Source organism: Wasmannia auropunctata, unplaced genomic scaffold (assembly GCF_000956235.1).
Source record: "Wasmannia auropunctata unplaced genomic scaffold, wasmannia.A_1.0 LD335995.1, whole genome shotgun sequence".
Lineage (NCBI taxonomy): Eukaryota > Metazoa > Arthropoda > Insecta > Hymenoptera > Formicidae > Wasmannia > Wasmannia auropunctata.
In genome coordinates this window covers 104773-124087 of record NW_012026895.1, presented here as the reverse complement: position 1 = coordinate 124087, position 19315 = coordinate 104773, and the positions used below count along the sequence as shown (strand labels likewise).

General features: G+C 37.3%; 1 long non-coding RNA gene across 3 annotated transcripts in view; it reads right to left on the bottom strand.

Moving 5' to 3' along the window:
* The window catches only part of LOC105453752, a 64722-nt gene that overhangs the window by 20385 nt on the left and 25022 nt on the right, over positions 1-19315 (bottom strand). The gene's annotated exons all lie outside the window — the stretch shown is intronic.

Sequence of the window (19315 nt, the reverse complement as noted above, 5' to 3'; positions counted from 1 at the left end):
ACAATCTTACAAATTTGTCGAACAAGACCGTCGGAATAAAAATGATTTCAAAATGAAGATATTATATACTAATATAATACGTGTTGCAAAATTTTTTCGGAATTATCATTTATGTTGGTGTGACGACTCTATTAAATAATCAAATCAATCATTAATAAATCTTGATTTTTATGCACTTATTGCCCTGTAATTACGCATTATAGTACATAACACGCGGATTATTGACAATATCGACTTCTTATTACGAGATATAACAAAATTGTAAAATTATTTTTTGTCAAGAACGGTAAATTCGATTTAGTGTCTCGTGAAAATCTCACATGTCGATGTCAGCACTTGTCTTATTAGATCTGTTATATTTGTTCCATATATTTCTTTTCTTTTCTCAACTTCGCACTTTCAACTATCAAATTTAATGAAATACTTTCACAAGAGAATAATAAAATAATTAAATCGATGTATAATGGTTTTTCTTTTCGCAAACTTTGTTCCAACGTGGAAGGATTTGAGTTTTCAATATACAACACACATCTCATATCTAATACCATCAAAAGTGAATCGCTCAAGGGTAATAGAAAATCGCGAGCAATTCACTATACGATACTTATCACGATTGCACGAGCCTCGCGGCGATGAACCGATCGGTACTTGAAAATCCTCGATTAATATTAAAGACGAGCGCGCCCCGTTGAGAAGGGCGCGCGCTGTTGCGGCAAGGGAGCGGCGTAAGCTTCGAAAAGCAGTGTCAGCGAAAAAGTGAGAGCGGTGTCGGATGAGCAAAACTTGTGATACTATACGTGAAAATAAATATAAATTAATGAATGTACGCGTCGCGCGCGTCGCGCGCGAGAGAGACGGCACGTATAAATATATACATAAATATATATAAATATATATATATATTATATTCGAGCACTCCGCGTGGACCGCGTACGTCCACGCATTTTACGCATCCCCAGTGGCAATCGTGTGCGCACACGGGGCACGGGTGTGCATTCACAGGAGGTATACGAACGCGCGTGTGCATCGTAAGTCGATAAATAAAATAGTTAATTCTCACTTGAGAGTGAAGAAAATGCCCCGCGTTTTTTTGTATAATATCTGTAGATACCCGTATATATCGTAATGCGCATGATGTACAATATTACATGTTAAAGAGAGGTATATATATACATATAATTATGTATAGGTATATATAAATGGAATCTTTATCAATACATTATTATTGCGTCCACTTTAGGCGATCTTAAATACGTGACAAAAAAAGAAGAGATTCGAGAGACACTCTCTGTCGAGCTTACATTAAAAATGTCCCGTCTATCTCGATTTATATATGTATTCTATATACGCATATATTTTGAGTCTTCAAACATATTTTGCGTATTGCACGGCATAAAAAGCTTTGTCCTGAATTCTGTCACAAGATATAGGTCGCTTAAAGTGCGCTTTAAGTATATACATACAATAGAGCATAAGGGAATGAATGAACGAGATGACGGGAGAGTGAGATAAAAAGAGAAAGAAAGATAGAAAAAGAGAGAGAGAGAGAGAGAGAGAGAGAAAAAGCGAGCTAGACAAACGTGATATTTCGCATTATGTATTTCAAAAGCATACTTTTATATACTGTCGCACACGTATTCGCATTGCGCAGGCGATAAAGGACTGCTCATAAGTTATTCTGCTTTCCCGCGAAAGAAATTCATTTTGCGGCTAAAATGATTCAATATTGTATTTATACATTATTTCTAAAATGGCGCGTGACATTCTTGTAAAAGTACACTGCAATCTAAAGTTGAGTAATTTTGTTTAGATTGAATTTGTATTAATTTTTGGCATTCCTACTCAATCTGAACAGAATTATTCAACTTTAGATTGATAAATGTCGGTGCAATTTTTGGAATTACCGTTTAATTGGGCCAACATTCCAATAGCGCGAATCCATTGACTTCTTACTCATCATATAATAACTGAAATTAAACCTGTGAGAAATCAAGCGACACAGAATTTGCTCTAACGTTGTACATACGAGTACGTTGGTGCAATTTCTACAAGTCAACATCTGAGTGCAAAGGGCTAAGTCAAGACGATCGAGCAACTTAGGTTGCGTTGTTGACTTGAAAAAAAAACTTCATAATTAATGCAACGCAGGAACACAGGCGAGCGTGTGTGACAGGAATCTCGCGACGACTTCATGTAAACGACGTATTTTATTGGTAATGTAATTCGATAGGTCATTTGCAGCGCTACTTCAGTATATGAATATGAAAGCCGCGTATAATTTTACTAATATCGAAGAGAGAAAGTAAAATCTTGTCTGCTATCATTGAAAATTGGCGGTTTACTGAAAGTCGAAATGTTTGGAAATTTAGATAATGGCTCGTATTTTCGCTGATTTTTTCGTCTGGCTCATACTTACGTGCTGCCTATCTAACTTTCTTTCATGAATTTTTATTGAATCCGATCGTTGATATCACTTAGACCTTAAACAAATGCGCTGCAAGACAAAAATTAATAACGTGATCTTAAAAGTTGCCATGGAATAAGATGCGTCTGTAACGAAACGTTGACCTTCTGTCATTTTTGGCAAAAAGAAAAACAATGAAATCAGAATTGGAACTTTTCTAATAATGCGAATTAGAAAACTTCTAATAAAATTGAACATCGCTGAATGCTTTTGAAATACGCACCAACCTATTGTACATCTGTAAATAATGGATTGCGCGTCACGGAAGATCGCTAATTATTGTTATCACCATTATATTATTATCACCGCTACGATTACATTTATCGTGCATCTATTAGGTTAATTCCCTGCTCTAATTTTTGTTTTCATTCTTTATTTGATAGATGTCAAAATTTTACATATTATGATTTAATAAAAAGAAATTTCTATTTTTGCTTAAAATTAATGTTTTCTCATTCTTCTCTCATAAATAATGAATTTGTGGTTTCGAAATCACAATAAAATAAAATTACGTTCCAAATTTGCAACCGAACTCTCTTCGCTAACAAATATTTTTGTGTATAAGAATCTGGGTTCGATCGTAATATAATATAATAAATATAATACTCGCACGAGAATATTCCAGTAAGTAATATAAGATAAAATCTAAATTCTTTTGCAGAACAATGCAAGGTGAATCTCTTCCATAAAGATATCGAGATCTTAATAATATAATTTCATGATGTGATTCGAGAAGTTTTTTTGCGAAATTATTGCGGTCGATCCCAGACTTTCCTGCTGACGAGAGTACGTCGTTCGAAGAGGGAACGAAGTATAGGAGGAAACGAATCCTGCAAAGAGGACTCTCAAGGCGGGGCACGCGCGACATGCAAATCTCGAAATTATGAAATCTCATGTTTAACACGTTTTCACTGTCCCTTGGGCCGCTGTACCGCCTTTCTGAGAGAGAGAAAGAGAGAGAGAGAGAGAGAGAGTCTTTTTAGTCCATCTGTCGCTACGACATATAACGACCTTGTTCAGGAATCGAAACTTATTAATTAATAATTTCAATAAGGTTCAGGCTTCGGTGATACAGATATATGAAAATGACGATCTCTATGTTTATTCGCGAGAATTGGCGCGCGATAGATTTCTCGAAAAGTGTATTATAAATTATGCCGAATCTTTGATTGTACTTTCAACTCTTCGGCGTCATTCTCAATCGAATCTGCCCATGTCTGATAAATATACGTCGCCCAACTCTCGAGAGATCAAATGACACAAGAAGAGTGAATGGGCGAGTGAAAGAAGTAGATGTGAAAGGAGAAAATTGTTGTTAGAAAGAAAGAGAGAAAAAGATAGATTGTATATGTGTGTATGTGTAAGTACAAGTGTGTGTGTGTGTGTGTGAGAGAGAGAGAGAGAGAGAGAGAGAGAGAGAGAGAGAGAATGTGTGTATGTGAAAAGAGCGACAAATCGATGAGAAGGCTGTAAATGTTCTAATAAATTTACGTATTTCTACGAAAACTGAACTATTGCTGTCTTTTTCGCAAATTATTTTTCCTTTGTGAGAAGTTACAATCCTCTTCCACTTCCTATCACAAATTATATTCTGTTATAATTTAAAGCAGAGGGAGAAAATATAGAGAGAGAAAGAGAGTCGCATAATTATATTTTTATCCAACATTGATCTTGCGGTGAAATTAATTAAAATACATTGAATACCGAATGTTCCATATGCAAATGATATGTAAACAGTTGCATTAATTGTTACTTTTGTCAAAACAAACGATATTACACTGTCGATGCTGTATATTCAATTCATTAAATTCATTTCTTCAAATGACGAATATCTCGGCATTCCGGTCGGATAATCCGTTGAACAAATTACGATCATTATAATATTTATTTACGATTAGCAATGGCATCTTCGGCTGTCTTTATCACTTTACTGTATATCCAGTGAAATATGTTCAATTTAATTTATGATGTCGCATTAAATTAAAAATTCTTATCGTTTAAGCTGCTGTATTACGCGTAATTTTCAATCGATCATTGTACATTTATGATACGCGACATTTATTTATGGTACTCGTGTGTATCTTCACCATAAATAGAACATACGGTAGCAAACTTAGGGAGCTTATTTCATCTCTTTAATATATTTCAGACTTTTAAAAATGCTACCTCTAAAATTTTGAAATAAAAATCTCTAAATTTTTGGATTAATTATTCTTATAAATTAAATAATTACCAATTAATTAAGTTATTAAATATTTTATTAATTACATCTACATTTTTAATTTCTGTTGTACAATTTTCTACGGGTGTCGACCTCACAGTTCCCAAGATAGCGACAGCTACTGCAAAAAGCAACATCGAGGAGCTTTGGACAACGCAGTGCCAACGGCAAACAAACCTTCAGCCAGGTTATCAATGGCGATCGATTGATTTCGGGCATGATAACGCGAAGACATGTATGTGGAAGGCTCGAAGAGGATAAGTGGACAGATTAAAAACGAGATAGATGCGCCGGCACGTGTACCGGCGGCATCTTTTCTGTGGCCAAGTGAATAATAAAAATCACTGTACGAATAACTGTATTTACGAGACGTTTTAACGAATAGCGAATAGACGAGAGAGAAAAAACATGCGCGTCAGATAAATTTTGAAACCAATATTGTCACATCTTCACTTATATTTACTGTTTATAGTTGAAAAGCACTCGAAAAGTTAAAAATAAAGCAGATATAATCTCTAAAGAGTGATTAATATAAATTTCGGAAAAGAAAATTTTCAGGATTTCGAGTACATAGTTTGCAGAGAAAATTGCAGTCAATCGGATGAAATAGTAAAGTAAGCTGAGGATGAGTGTTCTGTTCAGTTCGAAAACTTAGATTAATTCTTCGGTCATCTTTTTCCACAAGCTGTATCAATCATTCAGTACTATCCGGATCCACGCATTTATTAAGCGCGACGCGGCGCGCGTTTCACCGTCAGTATAAAATAATATTTAACTACGATTCCGGGACATTTGCGCGAGAGCACACTCATTGACCTTAAGCTTTTTGTTGGCTAAGTGCGATCGAGTATCTTGTGTAAATTTCCTAATCTGTATATGCTGCAATCCGCTCGTTCAATGCCGATTTACCGCGCGGCTCGACGAGCTGTAATCCGGAATGAAAGCCGGAAATGCTGATCCGACGTTTGAGGAGATTAATTGATCATCGAGCAATCGAGAAATTGGAGAGAATTAAAAACTTTGAATTTTATGAAATGAAGCTATTTAATCTTCCCTACGTAATATTCCAATAAAATCAGAATATTATAAAAATTAAGACATCGCTAGACAAAATTTCACTCAATATTGTTAAAAACTATAGCATCATTTTTCAGTACGAAAAAGATATGTGGCAATCGTTTTAAATAAACTTATTTAAGATAAAGTTAAATAAATACTGTGTAAGAAGGATTAATTATAATATATATCTTTTTTTGTGTACTTTAATATCAATATTGGCAAAATTAGTTATACAAATTTAATCGTGCGCGCGTATCTTTAAGTTTGCATACAAACAATTAAGACGAAAAAATATTATTTAGATAAATTTGTCTTGATACAAAATATGAAGATCTTTAATTGAAGTATCTCATTACTGATCTTAATCGTCGATTTATTGGTTTTTAGAATTTGATTTCCTTTATAATGCTTCCGTATGTTATTTCTTTCACTAAAAAGATAGTAGAATTTCGAAATATCTCGTTATCTTATCTTCACCTGATGCGTCACTTAACGAAAATTTTGTTGTGATAACTATCTTAATTTTATTTATCTGAACAAGCCCTTACTTGACACATCTGGTGTGAAACTGACATTGGTCCCCCATCTGCTGATTATGTCTTTTGACGGTATCGAATCTTTATTAAATTTCGAAAATTTTTTTTCGGAAAATATTCACATCACTAATGAATTTATAGATACGATACACATAAAATAATATTTCAATAAATGTCCTCTAATATTGATTATTATTCTTTTATTTCTGAATCGAAAAAAATGCAATTAAAGTTAAAAAAAAATTCAAAATACGGATATCACTTCTTTACCCTCTTTTTCGGTCTAAATAAAAAAATACGTCGAAATATATGGAACTTTAAAATTCTGCGAGTTCGTAGATATGAATTACCGTGTCGCCGCTCGATCCCGCTCGATCTAGGGGACGAAATACTGTTTTGAGAGATCGTCAGTTATGCATTTCATGGTCGCGGCGATCATATACGTACATGCTAATATCGTGCGAACACAGCCGCGGGAACGCACGTAATGCGTGGCGTCGCGTTAGCGAGCGAGCGAGCGAGCGAGCGAGCGTTAGGATTATCGTGGGCGATAAGGTGACGCTGCGGCGATCGTGCCCACCTATATCCCCGTGCGCCGTGTATGTCCCAAGCGCTATCGCGCTCGCGTATGAGCACCGTAAACGAGTCTTAGTTAACGGGCGGCTATGCGGAGGTGCAATCTCCCGCGGATTATTCGACATGATACACGGGCAGATATACACGGAGAGGCACTACAAACCTGTGTATCCGGCCAATATTTGACTAAATCATGAACAATGTTTGTACACACGCGCACTCGCGCGCACATGCGCTGGAGAGAACGCAGCGCGAGCGCGCGCGCATAACGAAAATGCACGGTACGTCGCGTTAGTACAGCGACGCGTTGATTCGCAGCCTCGGGGATTATCGGCGACCATGTTATGCGCCAGAATATTGACGGCGAAGGTGTCCATTAGAAGCGGCACTTCGAGAGAAGCGCCAAATAGACACCGAGAGTCATTGCACACAATAACAACTGATTACCTTCGAAATTTTTAAAAAGAAAAAAAAAACGCTGCGTCGGACTGTAATACAACAATAAAAAGCACTTCTTTGCACTTTATAAACTTTATCCTTTTTTTTTTTTTTTTTTAGATGAACGATTCTACCGCGAGACATAAAACTGGGATAAAACCTTTTACTGACAATTTTATTTTTTATTTTTACATCAGTTTCGTTAGAACAATATTCTACCTGCAATATTTAGTAGTCAACTGTAGATTTGTTGTGTGTGATTCAACTGTATTTTCTTTACTCTTATAATTAGTCGAGAAATAATTAAAGTTGCATGAGCAACGAGTTTTATTTCTTCTTATAGAATTAAATGTCAAATTTGATCGCGAGAGGATTACTGCATTATTCGAATATTTATAGACATTAAATTTCAAGCAAACTGACAAGTATATAGGTACTTCGCTTTGGATATGAGGAATTTCAGGATTTGCGAAAGACAATTTTTAGCTGCTGTTATCTATAGGTACACCGTCTGATGCACCATCTGATGAACGAGAACATTATTGGTGTAAACATATCGCGCATATATATTTTGGGCGGCTAATATAACGGCAAAGTATTATGCGAACACTTCGCCTGTATTATATTTCAAGTCCCGGGGAGTCCTCAATGTAAAATGCAACGTAATCATTAGAGACTCTTAAAGCGGGGAATTGAACATATCTATATATCCCGGAAGGATATTTCTTCTTTGAGCTATCACGGAGAAGCTCTTTGAAAATATTGACCTCGACTCGTTTCGATCTTCCATCAGTAAATTGAATATAGTCATATAGGAAAAAGCCGATTCTGCAAAAACGTAAAAATATTACGCGGACTCCGCGTATATACTTTCTCGCGACACTGTGAACCATACTTGAACTATTCTCGAAAGCGAATTCTCTAAAGCTTCAGTGCCCGCTTAACGGATGGTACGAGTTTAATCCTCAGACAATTTCAAGTGACGCTTAACAACAAAACGTCTGAAGCGAGCTCTCGAGTTTAACGTTTAGCTTACCGAGATATTGTTAACGTTGGAAATTTGAAAATTTATCTTAATTTAATAAATCAAAAATTCGATCGACGACACCTTGTTGAAAATCTTATTTATTGTTCGCGACATTTTTTTTCATTGACGTATATGAAACAGATCCGGCCTCATAGGTCCAAATGTACGAGAGGCTTAATGAACGGGAGGGTTAATTTCACTGCGCACGGGGCTGCATCGGCCGCGAGTGCATGTATGGCGAGCGGCGCGCCATACGTTCGATATATTCTCGCGTTGAAAACCAGGGACCAGGGTGAGCATGAAGGGGTGCAGGGAAAGAGATAGGAGAGAGAGAGAGAGAGAGAGAGAGAAAGAGTGAGAGAGAGAGAGAGAATGCAAGCGCGCGCGCGCGTGTGTGCGCGCGTGTGTGCAGGGAACAGCAGGGAAAGCTAGCTGGAGGGAAGAAGAGGATGCAAGAGTTGACTGAAAGCGACTGGGAGCGAGTCTGGAGGGGCGAGGAGGAGAACACTCTGACGGGCACTATCGACAAGGAGGAAAATCATCCGATCATGTGCGTGCGTGTATTGCACGTATGCGCATTCGACCGTCATCTCTTGGTGTTTTATACCGAGTGATATACACTATATATATGCAGTCAACGTTATGCCGCGAGACGTGCGAACGAAGATTAGCAGAGGCAAACGCCGGGAATTTAAAAGTAAAATTTTGATTACGCTCACGCGTGAAAAGTTTAAGTAAATGAATGAACTTCCTCGTTACTGCATGGAAAAAAAATGCATTTTTACAGGATAACGTATCTGTTTGCCGTTTGTCGCTTGTCACGGTATTGCAGTTGGAAGCTTAACGCATAACAGACGGCAAGTGCTAAAAAAAATGTGAACTTCGGGAATAGCTTTTCTAAATAAAGTTTACACGCTCGTAAAAAATATGTTAAACGTGCCGTCAAATATACATAATATTTGCAAGTTATAAATATTAAAAAAAAATAGCAATTATATTTTTTTTACAGTGCTGTTGCTTTTGATAATATTAAACTATTTTGTGAGCGAAAAGTAATGTAAAAAATATGTTGCTTTCTCATTAAATTATTAATTTTAATTATTGTGTTGGGCATTTATAAAACAAGATCTCCAACAAGCAGCGAAAATATGCTTGTGTTTGCGATTATTTTTGGATTCGCGGTTCTTGTTACGTGTTGAGTAAAGTTCCACATGAACTTTCCTGCAGCATAGCCTTCGTTCGGCTTTCCTTCGTAGAATCTGCAATCCTATACACGCGATCGCAGAGGATTTATTCTTGCGCCATGATTAATTCGCCGTCGCAATAATTCCAGTATGAATTCCGGCGAAAGACAAAGTCTGACCGTCGTTTGCACTTTCGGCACGTGATCGCCGAGCTACGGTACGGACGACGAGGAATCGTTGCGGCTTAAGGACGGGATCCGGTTTACTTAGGTGCGCCGGCGAGAAATTGAAATTTTCGTAAACGGATTAGGGGAGCGGTCACACGACAAACTCCTTGTTAATTAGAATATAATCCTGGTCTTAATGGGACACCTGCTACGTAATAAAATCAGGTGCAGCGCACGTCGATCGTTAAGTTACATGTGTGTCGCGACGACGATTGTACGTGTCCACATAAGCGTAGATTGAACGAACGATTTTGCATTAATAGACGTGAACAATCGTTTCTATAAATAACAGTGACATCGTTATTTGACGCGTGCGATGTTAACAAATATGTAAATTTATATAATTGTGATCTCTGCGTCGTATTGTTAAATATTCAAGTACAAAATTAAATTTCATTGCGAAAATAATTTATATGTTTATTCGTGATGCAAATTGTATATTTTTAGAAAATCTTTATAAATATTGTATTGCTGAAAAATATATATTGTGTGTGTGTGTGTGTATTATATATGTATATATCCTTACTGCGTTGATTTTTTAAGGCGATCTTAGATATCATTTTACATTGACTAACGTATGTTTTGAAATGAAACAGTAACGGCGATAAGTATCGAGAAAAAACATTTCGCAAACATTGAATGGTTAAATCGATTAAAGTTACGGTCAACCAATTCAATTCCGCTCTCTATACCCATACTATTGATACGACGATTAAAGTGCATACATTATTAGCGAATTTTATAGGACATGCCAAGGAAATAAAACGTGAAGCGTTTTTGCGCCGGAATGGTTGCTTGAATAAAACTTTATTTGAATAACGCTCCGCTCTGGTTTTAACTCAACCATTTTGTCCTTAATTTCGATCAGCTTGTCCGTTATCTGGCCCCTCGCCCGTCCTTTCCTCTTTTCTTTCTCGTCGTTTTACCCTCCCTTTCCCGTCACAGAAGGGCAGACCTTATTGCCAGGGGCGTACTCGAATCGACGAAATCTGATCGTTGACGTTACGCGATGTAGTATCGGATTTTTGCCGGAAATCGAGCGAAACGTTAATAGCCATTCTTATCTATTTCCATTGAAATATAAAAATTCGTAAAATACGAAGGAAATTGTTAAACGAGTAAATGTTTTAGAAACAACTCATTCAGTGAAATAAAAATTGAATTTATTAATAATGTATTAGTAATATTATTAATAGTATATGAAATATATCATTTGTATATGAATAATGAATAATGTACCATCTTTTAAATGTGGTAAAAGACAAAAACGCAATAATATAGAATCTTATTGAAAAGTAAGAGTTTTTCAAAAATGTTCTCTTCTTTATCATTTTTGATATGTATTATTAATTTAATAGAATGAGCAATATTTTATATATCCATGAAAAATATTGACTATCTCATTAATACTTTTAAAACAGATAACTTAAAAATATTGTAAAAATAACATAACTAGAACTAAACATGAATTTTCCACTTTCAGTAAATCATTGCGTATTTCCGATTACTTAAAGTCTGTAACTTCAGTCTCGTCACCGAATGGCACTCTTTTTCTCCGTCAAAGTCGTTTCGCCTTCTTTCTGTTTTACGATAGGCGAGGGGGAGGGACTTATTACCGTTGGTAATAATCGGAACGACAATATTTGGTTATCGCGACGATGGAGTCGTTTCGCCGAGGGTATCAGCTTCGAGTTGTGTTAACATTCGAGAAAGAAACACTATGTATATAGGAAGCCATTTGCCCTCACATTATGTAATTCCCACTCGAATCTTTTTAAACAGATGCTCATTTGACGATTAATTTAGGACGGTGGTTTGTTTTAATAAAATTTGGTATTGATATAAGGATGCTATCATGATAAATATTCCTATTTTTCAGATTAATTCGAAAGTGATTACATATTCCATTTTTTTCTGGTTATTAATACTTTCAAAGAAATTGCGTTTTTTTTAAAATTAATTAACTATATCGTTTGTAAAATTATAAAAAATAATTAACAATTAATATTTGTAAGTGTCAACATCGACGACAGTTAGTGTCAAATTACTATACTTAATTCTTTGCATCAAAATTTGTAATCCCTAATTTATCAGTTGTATTTATAGTATAACACTATTTTAATGTCTTATTTCACGTTATTTTTCAGAGTATAATTTTCATATAATTTGCGTTTAATTCTTTGTTAAAAGTTGATATTTAATTATATGAAGAATATTACTAGAAAATTCCTAGCTTTTTAAATTAAAAGCACGTACATATGCTGTATTTATATATTTCGTAAAAGGAGAATATTTTATAACTAAAAGCGAGTATATTCAACAACGGGAAATTAGACATTATGCAAGCTGGAATCAAGTATTAAATGGAGTAAAATCTCTTTTTCATTCTTTCCCTTATTTTAAATCGAATGGAAATAAATCTAAATTAAAAGTACAAACAAAATACGTCCGTAATTACGTCGTAATAAATAGTTATGGAATTAATAAATGTTAAGACTATTTTGAATTATGACTACGATCTCAAGACGATAATCCGGCGAGTCTGTTTCTCGCGTCTGGTTAATTTTCTCGGTCGCGACCCGGCCTCCATGACGCCTTTTCCATCGTCGTCGTCGTCGTCGTCGTCGTCGCCGGTCACGTCATCGACTATCTGGCCGGCTCCTCTTCTTTCGTCGGTGCTTTTTCGTCGTTTTCCTCCTTTTCTCCGTCGTCGCGTCGGCGGGAAGCCTCGTTGTCGACGAGCACGCCACGTAACGTTGCCATCGCTACAGCGGGGTATCAGCTTGCCTTCTGGTTGGCTGAGAGCGAAGGCTGCCCTCCTGAGAGCGGTGCGGAGTGCAGGGTACCCCGGGCCGAGGTATTGACGCGCCGCGGTTCGACCGAGAGTGAGGGAGAAAGAGAGAGGTGGAGAGAGGCGAGAGAGGGAGACGAAGAAAGAGAGGAGAGCGAGAGCTGGAGAATGACGTTGGCGGAGGGGCAAGGAGGGCGGATGATGGAAAAGGGAGGGAGGCAAAGAGAGAGAGAGAGAGAGAGAGAGAGAGAGAGAGAGAGAGGGACTAGAGGGAGAGGCAAAATTGGAGAACGCCAGCACGCAAGCCCGTTCAACATGGCCGACGCACATCGCACCCACACGCTTCCTCTCGCTCGCTGATAACTGCACTATCTCGCTCCACTCCCTCATCCTCTCTTCTCTTCCCCCTCGGCCCACACTGCGCGTATACGTTCTCTTCTCCACGAGCTTTCCCCGGCGTTCCGCGCGATCTCTCTCTTTCTCATCTTCCCTCCTCGTCCAGCTCGTCGATTCTTTCTCCCTGGGCATCTCTCTCGCTTCCACGTGGCCTCCTGCTGCCGTCCTCCTTCTTGTACTCTGTTTCCGCTCGTATATCCTGTAGCATCCTTCGTCCGTGCCTCTCTTTCTCTCTATCTTTTTCTCGCACATTGCTCCACACACACACACACACACACACACATACACACACTTGCGTCCTGTAATCCTCGTGCGTTTTTCTCTCTGTCACACATTCGTATCTGTCAGAGCTCCCGTGTCCTTCTTCGTTTCCCTTCCTCTTGGGCCGCTTCCACCATAGATTCACGCTGCAGATGCACTTTGTCCCGGTTCCTCTTCTCTTCACCGATCCTTCCTTTCCCTTGCTCGCGTTCTACACGTTCCTTCGCACACACGTAGAGATAAGGCATCACACTCCCTTCATCGGAGACTTCGTTTCGGCCCGCCTTTTATTCCCACGTCTGCAACGTCCTCGTTCATCTCATTACGCACGAGGAACATGGTATCGAAGTGTAAAAAAACAACGCGACGGTATTCATCAGATAAAAAAAAGAGAAAAACAATTTACAACACTGCTGATTGAGCGCTCATTTTTAATTACTAAATATTATAGGCTATTTTATATCAGTTATTTATTTTTATACTAAAAATATCATGTTAAACGTATATTTAAAAAATCGTAAAAAAAAGTTAAGTGTAATTTATCTGTGAAAGCAAGAGACTATGAGGGATAATCGAATAAATGGAATACGTACATTAAAGATATTATACGTACAATAGATCGGATAAACTTGTTTATTTTATTACATAACACATAATCTATACTAAAATTTAATTAGACTAATTATTATTTTTTTTTATTGGATTGTAAAACAAGACAGTTGTAGATTGATTGTGAGTTACACATAGAACTAATATCACAATACGGCGTAGTGGAGTATATATAAATGACGATTAAAACAGAGACTGACGGCAAATCGACAATGACGGATAATTGAAGTTCTATTGTATTTGCAAATCCTCGTTCATTTTCAGAGAACTACTCTGCCCACAAATCGGACGGCAAACTAACTGTTGCTTAACGCAAGAATACGCATACGGATATATTTATTTATAATTTATTCCGCGTACCTTTTTTCACAATGTCCGATTTTATATTGCAAAATAGTCACCGCGCACACATGTCTAATCGAACTTGTCAAACGCGGAAAGTTAAAGCGGGAAAAGTCCTTTATTCGCATTCAATATTACGCGTGTCCGCGTCATATTTCCAAAATAAATTCGGCACACGTAGGTCCTAATTTAGACGGGACGCGGATATTTATTGCGAGCAGCCGGGCAGCCCGCGAAACGCCGCTCTGTCGCGCGCCAGAGCGCTCAAAAATCCTGTCGGCCCGATAACACGCGGATAAATCTCAATATCCCCGATCCCGTCATTAATGCCGTTTTAATGGCGCCGCGTTTTCAATTTCACGCACGGCCGGCGTATCACCACCGCCACGCCTGCATTCCCGCGCTTTTCCGCACGATTCCGATTGTTATTCGGTCGTTGGTTAATTTCGCGAGGCGAGCCTCATCCGTTTTCACCCGGCGCCGAAACAGAAAAACAAGTCATGAACGCTGCTTCCGCTGTCAATGAATGCATTCGTATTTAATGTGCATTTTTACTTTATATGTAGCTATCGTACGATAGCTATACGTATATTATTTAATAAGATTCATAAAGATATATAGAGAAACAAAGAGAAATAGATATTTATGGTATTTTATGTATATAGAATTGTAGTTCTACGCTTTTTAAATAAATTTTTTATAAATTTTTATTAAAAAAAAAAACAAATCCTCAAAAATATGATAGCACTTTCAAGATAAATCTACTATACTGTATAAAAATCTGATGAATTACTCGATACATCAAACTACAATTTTGTGTATTTACTACGTCGGCTGCATTTAGATAAAACAATTTTTCACAATTTCGATAACGTCAATGATAACTTTATCGCTAACGACATTTTTTATCAAAGAGAAAAAACTTTTGTGCAGTTTTCTGATCTTGTTAATGCGTCCCCATTCGTATATGTTTTTCGCAATTCTGTCTAATTCAAAGATTCATATTTGCAATGAATAAAATAATTATGAGATCAATCTGACATATCGCCGTGAACACAATGCGGCTTTCGACGAGCTTGTAGTTGGGGAATCGTCGGTTTTAATCCTATTAGGGAAATAATAGCGTATAATTAAGGCCGGCGCACCACCACCACCGCGCGCAGGTTTTATCGCTAGGGGTCCGTTAGCCGTCAACACTTGGGGTCCGTCGCGCGAGAATGCAACATGTGCGGTTGCTTTTGATCCGTCACACCTGATTTCACCCTCCCGCTGATTTTTACGCCTAACGAATTGAAGCCTGTTTAACCTGCATTTAATCGGGAGGGCCGCGAAAGGCGCCAGCTTAAAAATAATCTCGTCGCCGGTGAACGTTTATGCGCCATATGTGCATTAGCGCGATGATCGGCAAGTGCATTACGGCGGCGGCGGCTCAAGCGAAAATCACATTGTGCTTTATCACGAGTCCTGATAGGGATTTACCCTAAATGACATTGAGTTCTTTATGTAAAATTAGAGATCAACGAAATCAAGGGATTTTTAGATTCGTTCATTTTTTCTTTGACAGAGAATGTATTTTACATCGTGATTGTAACATCAATTTTATTTATAAATTATATCTAAATTGTACTTCCAATTATCATAATTATTGTCCTAAATGCAATAAAATAAAAAAAAGATTACATATTGAAAAGGCTAACAAATTTAAATCTTTTTTAATAGTTGTAAATTCAGTTTCACTAGAAGCCAAAATAAACATTTTTACTATTTGTTAATATTTTATTTTTAGAAAATAGAGAAAAAAAATTAATATTTTCATGGCAATTTGCAAAAATTACTTAATCTGAATAAAATTTAAATGTATAAGTCCGAGATGAAAATTTAAATATTTGTGAGCAAGTTCCGTAACAATTTCGTGATCTATCACTTGATTTTGCCAGGGCATTGCATTAGCGGAGTCATTCTCATTCCGCATTCCGCGCAGTCTTGCCGATCAATCCGCTATCCCTTATTGTGATTTTCTAGAGCGAGTATATCCGTGCGCATGACGACCATGGTCATCCCCATGGCTGGTCATTGTCCAGCAAATCCACTGGCCGTACAGACCGGCACGTCGCCGAAGGCTGCGGTTAAACTAGACGCGCATTAGTACGGCTAAATAATCGTGCGCACTTGTGCTATTGGCCCTACGTCTGTGGATTAGATGCATTATGCTTCGAGTATTCCGTACCACGGAGCGTCGCTCCAATTTCGACGACGATCGAGAACCGTCACTTCCGGAGAACGATGTATCGGATTACGCATGGTTGGCCTTATCCTATTCGCGTGTTCTCAAGCGCGTGTCGCGGAAGATTTCTGTGAAAACTGTATTTCGTGTTTAACGAAAAGGTTCGATAATTCTGTGCTACGAGCGAGAAACCGACGATTTGCGGTGATTGATATGCCCGTTCGCCGATCGATCTCATGCGGCTGATGTAATTCGCGAATTTAAAATTAATTTAAAATTCAGCGCGCGGTTATTTCGCGATTTGTAAATTAATTCGGCAGGATTTGGCTCTCGACGCCAGTAAATAATCGTTTCAACGTATACGCCGGTGATTTTAAACGAGAAACGTGCATGTTAAAACCGTAAAAACTGAAAGTAGAATAATAAAGTAAACGGCATGAGCAGCCACTGCATCTGATAAATAATTAAGTATAATTGTATATGTATATGTCAAGTATATATAAACGTTACCTTAAATTATATAATAATCACAATACAGCAGTATCGTAATTATAATAAAAAAAAAAATTATTTTATATAAAATTATACTTTCTTTTTCATTAAGAGATATAACTAAAAATTGTGAGTTTTAACTTTGGCTATATTCTACTTCATTTATATATTAAACGAATATATTATAAATCTAATTCTTGTTCTTACTACTTTTAAATCAGATTGTATCTGATCGCTTCTACTTTTCTGCAAATGTTTGCATTATCTTTCACAAAATCATACACATACAGATGTAAATGCGTGTGAATATCCACAGTGCATTGAGTCTGAATCCGTGGATTTGCTAAATCGAAATAATACGAATCAATTAATTTCTGCGGAATTTTGTATGATTTTATGCGGAGAAATAAATTACTTATCATGTAAGAGATTATTCGAATAATTCACCGAGTCGATTTCATTGATGTTTTGGTATTCTCGCGAAAGGAGAGAGAAAGAGAGAGAGAGAGAGAGGGGGGGGACGAAGAGAGAGGAAGAGAGAGATGCAGTTTCCCTGAAACGCCGCGCGTATGCCGCAACGTGGACAGCTACTCTGGAAAATTAATATGTCAAGCTCGCTCCGTCCAGCCGGACGGACGCCACTGGCGGGAAACTCGAAGAAGAGTCCATGCTGAACGAGGAAGCGACGTGGATCGTAACCACGTCGTGTATTTACCGATGGGGAGGCCGTGAGTTGGGGGTGGACACCGTATAATTAATCACCGCTCATCCATCACGCGCTTCTGACGCACTCCCCGGTCATTCCTTAGATAATAGATCCGGTCGCGCAGGATAAGCGCCTCCTCGAGCGCGCGCGGCCGAGTTTATATATATTATCGGGCTTTAAAAAACACCGGAATTTGTCTGCCGAGGGCAGGATTACGATAAGAATAAGATTTGATGATCGGTGCCAAAACGCGATAAAGCAGAGCACATGAAACAATTACAACGAGATCTCTTCTCCAAATTGACAATTTCTCTACTTGTGAAATATTATTAAAAAAGAATATTGTCATTTTTACTTTCTTTAAAAAATTATAACGTTAAGCATGTTGAAAAGTCAAATACATATATTTCACAGTTGTAGATTTTTTTTCTATTGTCAATATAATCATTTACGAAATTTAAATATATATTTTTTAATAATACTATTGACGAGATGACATGGTATAGATTTGACGGCATGATATATTTTTTATGAAATTTATCATATTGTAAAATCAGATTTAAAATGAGCTTCAAACTCATCGGTCATCGAAATTTCCATTAAATTAATTTTATTAAAAATGAAACCGACATTTCGACGATTATATAATCGAGAAATTTTAGTCTCGCGTACGAGAAAGGTACATAAATATAGAGAGAGGAGATCCGGAAGAAAGAAATTAAAAAGGTTTAACGCTATTGGATTCGAATCCGCCGCACGAGCGACGTCGATCGATGACAATTAATTCAAAAGTCGTACTTACTAATTATCGCACGCGGGCACAATGTGTGATTCATTTCGTCAAATTTGCGGCCGATACGTCAAATCTGAATAAAGCAACTGGAATTTACTTGCGCTCGATAATTTGTGTGCACGGAGTAAATACCGACTCTACATTTTGGTCGGTTAAAATAATCGCGTTGCGAAATGCATGATGATTATTTTGGAGGCATAACGCGATCGCCGATTTCGAATTCATCGACATCGACGAAATCAGCGTCGCGCCGCTCGCGCTCGTTAAAAATATTCACTGTTTACGTTTAATAACAATTATTTCCATATTTCCGTTTCCGGCTTTTAATCCGACGCCGATGCGATAATTATTCCTATTTACCGAAAGGCTAGATGATCGAACGAACCGCGACGCTCTCGCGGAATTTGCATTCTTCATTACACACCGTCGTATTTGTACGGCAAACAGAAAATATTTCTGCATTAATTATATAGCACTTACATGACTGGATAAGATAAATTCTTGTGTTTCTAGAATTGTACAAGGAAAATTGAAATCTAAGATGTTTTTCATGTCGACATTTAATGTGTTAGCTCAGTAACAAAAAGAATGCTCATTTTCTTCTAATATATATACAACAGATTGTCTTTCAACTCGGCAATTATTTCATAAAACTATATATAAAATTGATTTTTAAATAAAAAGTAAGAAGACAGGAGATAAGAATACCTATATCATCAACTATATTTATAATACGAAATAGAAATGTTTTGAAAAGATTTCATCGGTGAAATTCCATTTCTTCGTTACTTCATCGATATTTACACGTATATATACCTAAATCGCGTGGAGCTCAAGCCCGTTCGTACGCAAAATAGGGTATATATGCGGCACATGTCCGATTCATCGATTTACCCGAGCCTAAAGGCTACGCATCCTTCCTGCCCAGGAAACAAACAGCGAGATCATCGTTCGTGTGGAAAAACGCCT